Source organism: Macaca fascicularis, chromosome 15 (assembly GCF_037993035.2).
Source record: "Macaca fascicularis isolate 582-1 chromosome 15, T2T-MFA8v1.1".
In the NCBI taxonomy this organism is placed as follows: Eukaryota; Metazoa; Chordata; class Mammalia; order Primates; family Cercopithecidae; genus Macaca; species Macaca fascicularis.
The window spans coordinates 95,545,344-95,557,957 of NC_088389.1; the positions used below are offsets into that span (position 1 = coordinate 95,545,344).

At 38.0% G+C, this 12,614-nt stretch overlaps 1 long non-coding RNA gene across 1 annotated transcript in view; it reads right to left on the reverse strand.

The window, feature by feature from the left end:
* The window catches only part of LOC135967567 (uncharacterized), a 230,690-nt gene extending 220,058 nt beyond the window's left edge, over nt 1–10,632 (reverse strand). Inside the window, exon 1 of the long non-coding RNA XR_010581742.2 lies at nt 10,392–10,632. This is a non-coding gene — a long non-coding RNA (uncharacterized lncRNA). The remainder of the gene's footprint in view (nt 1–10,391) is intronic.
* Nucleotides 10,633–12,614: the final 1,982 nt, after the last annotated feature.

The window sequence follows — 12,614 nt, forward strand, 5'->3', positions numbered from 1 at the left end:
AAATTCAAAAAACCAGAGCGCATCTCCCCCTCCAAAGGAACGCAGCTCATCACCAGCAATGGAACAAAGCTGGACAGAGAATGACTCTGACGAGTTGAGAGAAGAAGGCTTCAGTCAATCAAACTTCTCAGAGCTAAAGGAGGAACTATGTACCCAGCGCAAAGAAACTAAAAACCTTGAAAAAAGAATGGAAGAATGGATAACTAGAATAACCAAAGCAGAGAAGTCCATAAATGAACTAATAGAGATGAAAACCATGACTCAAGAACTACATGACAAATGCACAAGCTTCAGTAACCATCTCGATCAACTGGAAGAAAGAGTATCAGTGATTGAAGATCAAATGAATGAAATGAAGCAAGAAGAAAAGTTTAGAGAAAAAAGAGTAACAAGAAATGAACAAAGCCTCCAAGAAATACAGGATTATGTGAAAAGACCAAATCTACGTCTGATTGGTGTGCCTGAAAGTGACGGGGAGAATGGAACCAAGTTGGAAAACACTCGGCAGGATATTATCCAGGAGAACTTCCCCAACCTAGCAAGGCAGGCCAGCATTCAAATTCAGGAAATACAGAGAACACCGCAAAGATACTCCTCAAGAAGAGCAACTCCAAGACACATAATTGTCAGATTCACTAAAGTTGAAATGAAGGAAAAAATGTTAAGGGCAACCAGAGAGAAAGGTCGGGTTACCCACAAAGGGAAGCCCATCAGACTAACAGCAGATCTCTCGGCAGAAACTCTACAAGGCAGAAGAGAGTGGGGGCCAATATTCAACATTCTTAAAGAAAAGAATTTTCAACTCAGAATATCATATCCAGCCAAACTAAGTTCATAAGTGAAGGAGAAATAAAATCCTTTACAGACAAGCAAATGCTCAGAGATTTTGTCACCAGCAGGCCTGCCCTACAAGAGATCCTGAAGGAAGCACTAAACATGGAAAGGAACAACTGGTACCAGCCATTGCAAAAACATGCCAAAAGGTAAAGACCATCGATGTTAGGAAGAAACTGCATCAACTAATGAGTAAAATAACCAGCTAATATCATAATGACAGGATCAAGTTAACACATAACAATATTAACCTTAAATGTAAATGGACTAAATGGTCCAATTAAAAGACACAGACTGGCAAATTGGATAAAGAGTCAAGACCCATCAGTTTGCTGTATTCAGGAGACCCATCTCACATGCAGAGACACACATAGGCTCAAAATAAAGGGATGGAGGAAGATCTACCAAGCAAATGGAAAACAAAAAAAGGCAGGGGTTGCAATCCTAGTCTCTGAAAAACAGACTTTAAACCAACAAAGATCAAAAGAGACAGAGAAGGCCATTACATAATGGTAAAGGGATCAATTCAACAAGAAGAACTAACTATCCTAAATATATACACACCCAATACAGGAGCACCCAGATTCATAAAGTAAGTCCTTAGAGCCTTACAAAGAGACTTAGATTCCCATACAATAATAATGGGAGACTTTACCAATCCACTGTCAAGATTAGAGAGATCAATGAGACAGAAAGTTAACAAAGATATCCAGGAACTGAACTCAACTCAGCACCAAGTAGACCTAATAGACATCTACAGAACACTCCACCCCAAAACATAATATATATTCTTCTCACACCACATCACACTTATTCCAAAACTGACCACATAGTTGGAAGTAAAGCACTCCTCAGCAAATGTAAATTTTAACAACAGTCTCTCAGACCACAATGCAATCAAACTAGAACTCAGGACTAAGAAACTCAATCAAAACCACTCAACTACATGGAAACTGAACAACCTGCTCCTGAATGACTACTGGATACATAACAAAATGAAGACAGAAATAAAGATATTCTTTGAAACCAATGAGAACAAAGATACAACATACCAGAATCTCTGGGACACATTTAAAGCAGTGTGTAGAGGGAAATTTATAGCACTAAATGCCCACAAGAGAAAGCAGGAAGGATCTAAAATTGACACCCTAACATCACAATTAAAAGAACTACAGAAGCAAGAGCAAACACATTCAAAAGCTGGCAGAAGGCAAGAAATAACTAAGATCAGCACAGAACTGAAGGAGATAGAGACACAAAAAAACTCTTCAAAAAATCACTGAATCCAGGAGCTGGTTTTAGAAAAGATCAACAAAATTGATAGACCGCTAGCAAGACTAATAAAGAAGAAAAGAGAGAAGAATCAAACAGATGCAATAAAAAATGATAAAGGAATCAACCACACAGAAATACAAACTACCATCAGAGAATGCTATAAACACCTCTATGCAAATAAACTAGAAAACCTAGAAGAAATGGATAAATTCCTGGACACTTACACTCTCCCAAGACTAAACCAGGAAGAAGTTGAATCCCTGAATAGACCAAAAGCAGGCTCTGAAATTGAGGCAATAATTAATAGACTACCAACCAAAAAAGTCCAGGACCAGATGGATTCACAGCCAAATTCTACCAGAGGTAAAAGGAGGAGCTGGTACCATTCCTTCTGAAACTATTCCAATCAATAGAAAAAGAAGGAATCCTCCCTAACTCATTTTATGAGGCCAACATCGTCTTGATACGAAAGCCTGGCAGAGACACAACAAAAAAAGAGAATTTTAGACGAATATCCCTGATGAACATCGATGCAAAAATCCTCAGCAAAATACTGGCAAACCGAATCCAGCAGCACATCAAAAAGCTTATCCACCATGATCAAGTGGGCTTCATCCCTGGAATGCAAGGCTGGTTCAAAATACACAAATCAATAAACATAATCCAGCATATAAACAGAACCAAAGACAAAAACCACATGATTATCTCAATAGATGCAGAAAAGCCCTTTGACAAAATTCAACAGCCTTTCATGCTAAAAACTCTCAATAAATTTAGTATTGATGGAATGTATCTCAAAATAATAAGAGCTATTTATGACAAACCCACAGCCAGTATCATACTGAATGGGCAAAAACTGGAAGCATTCCCTTTGAAAACTGGCACAAGACAGGGATGCCCTCTCTCACCACTTCTATTCAACATAGTGTTGGAAATTCTGCCTAGGGCAGTCAGGCAAGAGACAGAAATAAAGCATATTCAATTAGGAAGAGAAGAAGTCAAATTGTCCCTGTTTGCAGATGTCATGATTGTATACTTAGAAAACCCCATCATCTCAGCCCAAAAGCTCCTTAAGCTGATAAGCAACTTCAGCAAAGTCTCAGGATACAAAATCAATGTGCAAAAATCAAAAGCATTCTTATACACCAGTAACAGACAGAGAGCCAAATCATGAATGAACTCACATTCACAATTGCTTCAAAGGGAATAAAATACCTAGGAATCCAACTTACAAGGGATGTGAAGGACCTCTTCAAGGAGAACCACAAACCACTGCTCAGTGAAATAAAAGAGGACACAAACAAATGGAAGAACATACCATGCTCATGGATAGGAAGAATCAATATCGTGAAAATGGCCATACTGCCCAAGGTAATTTATAGATTCAATGCCATTCCCATTAAGCTACCAATGACTTTCTTCACAAAATTGGAAAAAATTGCTTTAAAGGTCATATGGAACCAAAAAAGAGCCTGCGTTGCCAAGACAATCCTAAGCCAAAAGAAGAAAACTGGAGGCATCATGCTACCTGACTTCAAACTGTACTACCAGGCTACAGTAACCAAAACAGCATGGTACTGGTACCAAAACAGAGATATAGACCAATGGAACAGAACAGAGCCCTCAGAAATAATACCACACATCTACAACCATCTGATCTTTGACAAATCTGACAAAAACAAGAAATGGGGAAAGGATTCCCTATTTAATAAATGGTGCTGGGAAAATTGGCTAGCCATAAGTAGAAAGCTGAAACTGGATCCTTTCCTTACTCCTTATACGAAAATTAATTCAAGATGGATTAGAGACTTAAATGTTAGACCTAAAACCATAAAAACCCTAGAAGAAAACCTATGTAATACAATTCACGACATAGGCATGGGCAAGGACTTCATGTCTAAAACACCAAAAGCAATGACAACCAAACCCAAAATTGACAAATGGGATCTAATTATACTAAAGAACTTCTGCACAGCAAAAGAAACTACCATCAGAGTGAACAGGCAACCTACAGAATGGGAGAACATTTTTGCAATCTACTCATCTGACAAAGGGCTAATATCCAGAACCTACAAAGAACTCAAACAAATTCACAAGAAAAAAACAACCCCATCAAAAAGTGGGCAAAGGATATGAACAGACAATTCTCAAAAGAAGACATTTATACAGCCAACAGACACATGAAAAAATGCTCATCATCATTCGCTATCAGAGAAATGCAAATGAAAACCACAATGAGATACCATCTCACACCAGTTAGAATGGCAATCATTAAAAAGTCAGGAAATAACAGGTACTAGAGAGGATGTGGAGAAATAGGAACACTTTTACACTGTCGGTGGGAGTGTAAACTCGTTCAACCATTGTGGAAAACAGTGTGGTGATTCCTCAAGGATCTAGAACTAGAAATACCATTTGACCCAGCCATTCCATTACTGGGTATATACCCAAAGGATTATAAATCATGCTGCTCTAAGGACACATGCACATGTATGTTTACTGTGGCACTATTCACAATAGCAAAGACTTGGAATCAACCCAAATGTCCATCACTGACAGACTGGATTAAGAAAATGTGGCACATATACACCATGGAATACTATGCAGCCATAAAAAAGGATGAGTTTGTATCTTTTGTAGGGACATGGATGTAGCTGGAAACCATTCTCAGCAAACTATTGCAAGAACAGAAAACCAAACACTGCATGTTCTCACTCAAAGGTGGGAATTGAACAATGAGATCACTTGGACACAGGAAGGGGAACATCACACACCAGGGCCTATTGTGGGGAGAGGGAGGGGAGGGATAGCAATAGGAGATATACCTAATGTAAATAACGAGTTAATGGTTGCAGCATACCAACATGGCACATGTATACATAAGTAACAAACCTGCACGTTGTGCACATGTGCCCTAGAACTTAAAGTATAATAAAAATTTAAAAAGAAGAAAAAAAAAGGAAACTGTACCTCTTCTATTAGGTTGCTCAGGTCAAAAACTTAGAATACATTCATAATTTAGCTCTTTCTCTTTCCAATCTATTCCCAAAGTTCTATCGTCTTTAACTCCAAAAGTTACACCAAATTGGATCATTTCTCTTTATCTCCATTATGACTACTTCCCTCCTCTAAGTCGCCTCCATTTCTCGCCTGTACTTTTGATACAACCTTCTTATTGGTTTCCCTGCTTGCACTCTTGCTTTCTGTATCTTTTATGTAACACCAAGAATTATTTAAAATATAAATCAGATCATCTCACTCTTATGATTAAAACCTTCTAAAACCTTCTAAATGGCTAGCTTCTGATCATAGATAAAAATCTAGATTTGTTGTCTTTTCTCTGAGACAGGGTCTCTCTCTGTCACTCAGGCTGGAGTGCAGTGGCATGATCATGGCCCACTGTAGCCTCGATATCTCAGGCTCAAGTGATCCTCCCACCTTCACTTCCTCAGTAGCTCAGACTACAGGTGTACCACCACACCAGGCTTTTTTTTTTTTTTTTTTTTTTTTTAACTTTTTGTAGAGATGTGTTCTCATTATATTGCTCAGGCTGATCTTGAACTTCTGGGCTCAAGTGATCCTCCCCCAGAGTGCTGGGATTACAGGTGTTAGCCACCAAGCCAAGCCAAATCTGAATTTCTTACCTTGTCCTACAATGTCAGAAATGATCTGGACTCTGCACCTCTGAAGTTTCTGTAAACATTATCTACCCTGTCTACAATCTTTCCACAAAACTCATCTTCTCTCTCACCTTAGGATTTTTGTACCAGCTCTTCTCTTTTTTTGGAATAGTTCTTTTTTTTCTCTCTTGACCCTCATAGTTCTAGCTCCTTATTATCACAGATGTCTCAGTTGAGATGTCAGTGCTTTAGAGAGGCCTTCCTGGCCACTCTATTCAAAGTAGTCATCGAGTTTTTTACTTTTACTTTTTATTTCCCATTTAATTCTCTACTAACACTCTCTGGAGTTTTCTTCTTTATTTATTTATTGGGTCTCCTTACTAGAATGTAAGTTCTTTGAGAGCAGAGATGTTTTCTGCCTTGTTGCTACTCTTTTGTCAAGACTTAGAAAAGAGGTCAGCACATAGTAGGTGTTCAATAAAAATTTGTTAAAGGAGTGAAAGAAACAGAACATTCTGGGTCCCATACTCTCCTAACCCAATAGCCAAAATGCCCAGGAGACAATTGAAATCCACCATCATTCACATTAGTGTCTTCATTTTGACTTCTAAAACCTTATTAAAAGTCCAGTTACTCTTCTATACCATACATTTCACTTATTTAAAGATAGCAGTTAATGATATCCAACTCTTACCTTTGTCAAATAAAATGCTCCTATTTCCAAATGTGCCATTTGGAGGAAGAAGATTTCAAACAAAGTACACAGTGGACATGAAATATCAATTGCTAAGAGGTGTGAAAAAAATTACTTCATAATACATGCATTTAATTTGTATATACACATTTTCTTACTATAGATAGTCCAGAGATACTATATTATTCTAATGGGCCACCTCTGCTCATAGTAAAAGGGAGAGATGACTTTCATAGTGATTTTGGTAGGATATTCTCAACAAGTTTTATTATCATGGCTTTTTATACAAAGCCCAAGTTTGTGCAGGCTTGCAAGATTACTATATTAGTCCATTTTCACACTGCTGATAAAGATGTACCCAAGACTGGGTGATTTATAAAGAAAAAGAGGTTTAAAGGACTCAGAATTCCATGTGGCTGGGGAGGCCTCAGAATAATGGCATAAGGCGAAAGGCACATCTTACATGGCAGCAGGCAAGACAGAATGAAAGCCAAGCAAAAGGGGGTTCCCCTTATGAAATCATCAGATTTCGTGAGACTTATTCACTACCACGAGAACGTATGGGGAAATCTGCCCCCATGATTCAATTGTCTCCCACCAGGTCACTCCTACAATATGAGGGAATAATGAGAGCTATAATTCAAGATGAGATTTTGGTGGGGACACAGCCAAGCCATATTGATTACTTATCTTCTTGACAATTCCATTTCTTAAAATCCAATAGCAATCAGTTTGTATGATCTTGCTAGGTTATACAGCCTCACTAGATATTTTAAGATACCCTAACCCTAGTAATTATAATGCATTTTTATTCAGCTAAATTTATTTCATAATAAGCACAGAAAATTAAATTCTCAAAACCAGTCATTACTACTCTTACTTTCTCGATCACTTTCTGTCTTAGTTAAGCCATCCTCAAGTCTAATCCCATTAGTTTACTGTGATCCAACAAGAGGAAAATTTCCATTGCACTTTATTAATAAATGTATCTGCTGCCTAATCATTGGTGTCAATCAATGTTATCTGTGTTTTATATAGCTTATTTATTTAATTCTAATGACATGTGCTACTACCTTGACCATTTTACAGATGGAGAAACTGCAGCACACAGCAGTTAAGTAACTTGTGTAAGGTTAAATAGCTACTAAGTAGTAAACCTGGGCTATAACCCCAGGCAGTTGAAATCCAGAACCTGTGCTTTTAGCCACTACACTACATTCCCATTGATAAAACTCACAATTTTCTACTTGATCTTTTAAGTTATTATTGTTTCAGTTGCTTTTACAGTTTGATAAACACGAATATCTTCTCCAGAAGAAAACTCCAATTTCTTCAAGAATTTATCATATTACATGATTCCAAATTGCTTCACGACCCAGGTTACCTCTGGAAATACAGATATGCCTATTCACCCTTTTAAAGTGTCAGAACTAAGCATTAGTCCATGTGTGGGCTCCAGTATAAATGCAAAGAGATCATTAGTTCCTTCTTTCTGTATATTATAATTTTGCTAATGTAGTATCAAGACTCAGTAAATTATTTGGTAGCCACATCATACTGTTTACTCATATTGTTATCAAAACTATTTTTCACATGATGCAAAGCTCCTTTGAGCTGCAGTGCATACTTCCCAAAACACCTATAGGAACCAAACAAAAAGATAGTTTCAGTGCAGTGTGGCTATCAGACACTGAAAGTAGGCTTTCCTTAACCTCAAGAGACACATGCATATTCAAATCTAAAATCCTTTAAAATACTACACTTGTGAGATATTTTATTATAAAGCTAAAATATTTTATTAAAAAACATTAAAATAACAAAATAAATCAAGAAATATTGTGTGCTACAGAACCCACTTGAAGGCCTTACTATAGTATATGTAAGAAAAATAATGAAAGCCCTTGGTAACAGAAGGCCTTCCACTACACATGTAAGATGGGAGGAGAGAAAAGAGACTACATATATGAGGAAAAAAATAGAGAATGAAAGACTTTGGTTTTGCTGAATCTTTTTCTCCCTCTCCTGCTTTAAAAATTCTCACAAGTTCTTAGCTTCTTGATTGCTTGTTTTCTAGTATTTTCCCCTGCTTTACTCTCTGGACTTAATCATTAGCATTGTTCTCTCCGCCTGTGATATTGGAGCCCTTCAGTAAGGTGTCAGTTCAAGGATCTGGTATTAAGGATCTGGTATTAGGCTTGGTGAAAAGTTTCACCATTGGCCTGAGTTTGCCCTGACAACATGAGAAACAGCAACTAATGTAATGTTATTAGCTCTCATTTTCCCCCCCAATGTGATATTGGGTAGATTTCTAAAAATCTAAGTGATCATTTTTTGCATTTTTCCTAATAAGCTGCATCTTGTTTTAATTCCACACATGCTAAGATCTTTTGGGAATCCTATTCTGTCATCAATATTAGTGTATTAGTCCATTCTCATATTGCTTAAAAAAAAAAAAAAAAGTACCTGAGTGTGTTAGTCCATTCTCACACTGCTATCAAGAACTACCTGAGAATGGGTAATTTATGAAGACAAGAGGTTTAATTGACTCTCAGTTCTGCAGGCTTAACAGGAATCATAACTGGGAGGCCCCAGAGAACTTATAATCATGACAAAAGATGAAGGGGAAGCAAGCATATCTTACCACGGTAGAACAGGAGAGAAAGCGAGATAGGGGGAAAGTGCCACACAATTTTAAAGCATCAGATCTCGTTAGAATCACTATCATAAGAACAGAGAGGGAGATATGCATCCCATGATCCAATTACCTTCCACCAGCTCCCTCCCCTGGCATGTAGAGATTACAGTTAGACATGAGATTTGGGTGGGGACACAGAGGCAAACCATATCACTGCAACTGAGTAATTTATAAAGAAAAGAGGTTTAATTGGCTCACAGTTCTGCAGGCTGTACAGGAAGTATAGCTTCTTCCAGGGAAGCCTGAAGAAACTTTCAATCATGGCAGAAGGCAAAGGGGAAGCGGGCACACCTTTTATGGCCACAGCAGGAGGAAGAGAGAGCGGGGAGGTGCCACACACTTTTAAACAACCAGATCTCATGAGAACACCATCATGAGAACAGTACCAAAGGGATGGTACTAAGCCATTCATGAAGGACCCACTCCCATGAGCCCATCACCGCCCAGTAGACCCCACATCCAACACTGAGGATTACAACTGAACATGAAATTTGGGTGGAGACACACATCCAAACCACATCATTTAGCCAACCAGATTTTAGGTCATTCACAAATTTGATAATATGCCATTGATGTATTTAGACAAATTATGAAAATGTTAACAAACAATAGGAATGTGGTTCTGATATAAGATTAGTAGAGACTTTTTTAGGAATAGACAATGAATACTCTGAAATACTCTGAAAATGGTCATTCCATTGTTTATGGACCATCCTAAGTGTACCACTATCTGGTTTAGCTTTTTCTATCTTACTGCCATAGTCATAATTCAGATGTACAGTTTCAATAGCATACTTTGGTTGTATCCATTATGTATTCTTTAATGGCATCTTAGCACAGAGATTAAGACCATGGGTTCTGAAATGTGGCTGCCTATGCTTAAAAACATAGTCTCCAATTTTTGGTTGTGTTGTCTTCAGCTAGTTACTAAATAGTTCCTCATGTATAAAATGGGGAGAAATGATACTTAAGATTAAATGAGAAAATGCATGTAAAGCACTTAACCTAGAGCCTAACATCAAATAAATGCTTGAACATTAGCTCTTCTTAACAGTAGCAGTTAACCTACCCCAAAGAAAATGAGGTTAGTCTGGTATAGCTTAATCTTAAGGAGCACATGCTGGGTCCCAGTGAATAAATACCACTTCCCTTTGTAAGAGTTTACATGCTCTCTTTTCATACTGTTTGAAAAACCATCCATTTTAATAATCTAGTCTATAATTTTGCACAGGGATTAATGTCAGGTTCACTGATCTATACTTACAGAATTTACCTTTTTCCTTTATTAAAAATTTGCACTGCAGTTGTTTCTCTCCCGTCCGGCAATACCTCTCCCTCTCACCACCATTCTTCACTGGTAACAGTTTACTGGTGCAAAAATCTCATTCTCTGATTCACTCCAGCCCTGAAGTGCAGTTTATTTCAGCCAGGGCACTTGATGTTCTCTATCTTCCCTTGTCTTTGACATCAGTTCCCTCTTTAAACCTGTTTGTTCTAGGCTCTCGAGTCAGTCTGAAGATCATTGTCTTTGACGCAGAAGACAGACCGAAGAGGAACGAAGTAGTCCTGCTTTGTTTTTAGCGTCTGTTATCTCCATCTGTCTCAAGCACAGGGCCTACCGCTTCCTGTTCGTTCTTCTTGCTCATTAGTATCACTTTTTTAAATCCCTCTCTTTTTGCCTTATTATATTACACAAACTTTAACTCCATGAGATTTTATGCCTTAAATGATTCCTAAAGACCCAGGCAAGTATTTTAAATTCACCATTGGCTATCTATTCCTCATTCTGCTATTTGTTTGTCTTTTTGAAATGTGAGCTCAGACATTTTCAGTCTAAAATGACATTTGAAGTTGCTTCTCCAAGTTTCTTCCTAAAATATCTTTTAAGATCCAGATTAAAAACAAAAACATATGCACAATATGTGACCCTGGAGAAGTTTAAGGTATGACTGTTTTAAAATAACCTGCCAGCCAAGTTTCAGTTTTAAATGAATTCGGAAGGTCAGTTGTTCAGTAAATGTGAGGTGAGCAGATGATGTGGACTAAGGTTATAGCCGTGGAGATGGTAGTAACTGGGCAAATTCAGGACATACTGAAATTTGAACCAACAGAACTTACTGGTGGATTGGATATAGGTTTTGAGAGAAAGAAGAATCAAGGATCCCCAAACCTGTAATTTAATAGATGATATCTCTTTAGTGTGAGGCAGAAGACTGCTCTTCACTAAAAATTTGCATTGTAGTTGATTCCAAAGAGCAGCAAATTGGGAAAGGGTATGAATACATCGCTTTGGCCATGCTCTTTTTCGTTCGTTTCTGTTTTTCTTTCTGTTTTTGAGACTAGGTCTCACTCTGACACACCGGCTGGAATACATTGGCATGATCGTGGCAGCCTCAACTTCCCAGGCTCAAGTGATCTTCCCACTTCGGTCTCCTAAGTAGCTAGAACCACAGGGGTGTGCCATCACACCGGGTTAATTTTTAGTTTTTTTGTAGAGATTAGATCTCCCTATGTTGGTCTCAAACTCCTGACCTCAAGTGATCCTCCCACCTTGGTCTCCCAAAGTGCTGGGATTATAGGCATGAACCACTGTGTCCAGCCACCATGTTTGTTTTAAGTTTCAGTTTTCTATTATACATCTACATTGAAATATCAAGTAGCATGTAAGAGCTTGGTGCTCAAAAAAGAAGGCTAGGCTGGAGATATAAATTTGAGTTATCTTCTAACAATGCTATTTAAGGCCCTGGGCTAGCTGAAATTACCCAGATAAGATCATAGAGGTGAGAAGAGAGCAAGGGTCAGGGCCTTGGGTCACCAAAATACTTAGAGGTCTAAGGGAGGAGGTGAAGAAGTTTGAGGTGAAGCAGCCAGAGATAAGAGAAAAGCCAGGAAACATGATATCCTGGAAACCAAGTGAAGGATATGTGTCAAGAAGGAAGGAATAATGCACAATGCCAAATATTAAGAGTTCAAGTAAGATGATCATTAGCAATAACAAGATGAGGTCACTGGTGAGATAGGGTCCATTTTATTAGAGAGGTTAGGAGAAATGGCCGATTAGAATGATTTTAAGGAGAAAATGAGAGGCGAAAAAGTAGAGACAATGAGGATAGAAAATGTGCCATTTTTCTGTGAAGGCAAGCAGATAAATGAGCAGTAGCTGGAACATGAAGTCAAAAGAAGGTTTTTGTTTGTCTGTTTTTTTATGTTGTTTATTTTGATGGGTAATCTCAAAGCATAATTGAGTTTGTATAGGAAGGATCCAGCAGAGAGAGAGACAGAGAGAGAGAGAGAGAAACAACAATGTAATAAAGAAATAAAACACAGAAGCAAAAAGTTCTTAAAAGAAAATGAAGGTAAGTGGAGATGTTGGGCTAAGCTAGAAGGGAGTAGTTAGAAAGGGAGCCAACATGTGTGCACAGATACGAGTGGGCTGATGGAATATCTGGTTGGACAATGAAGTAGTTCTTATTGGAGTGGAACTATTTTGATATAA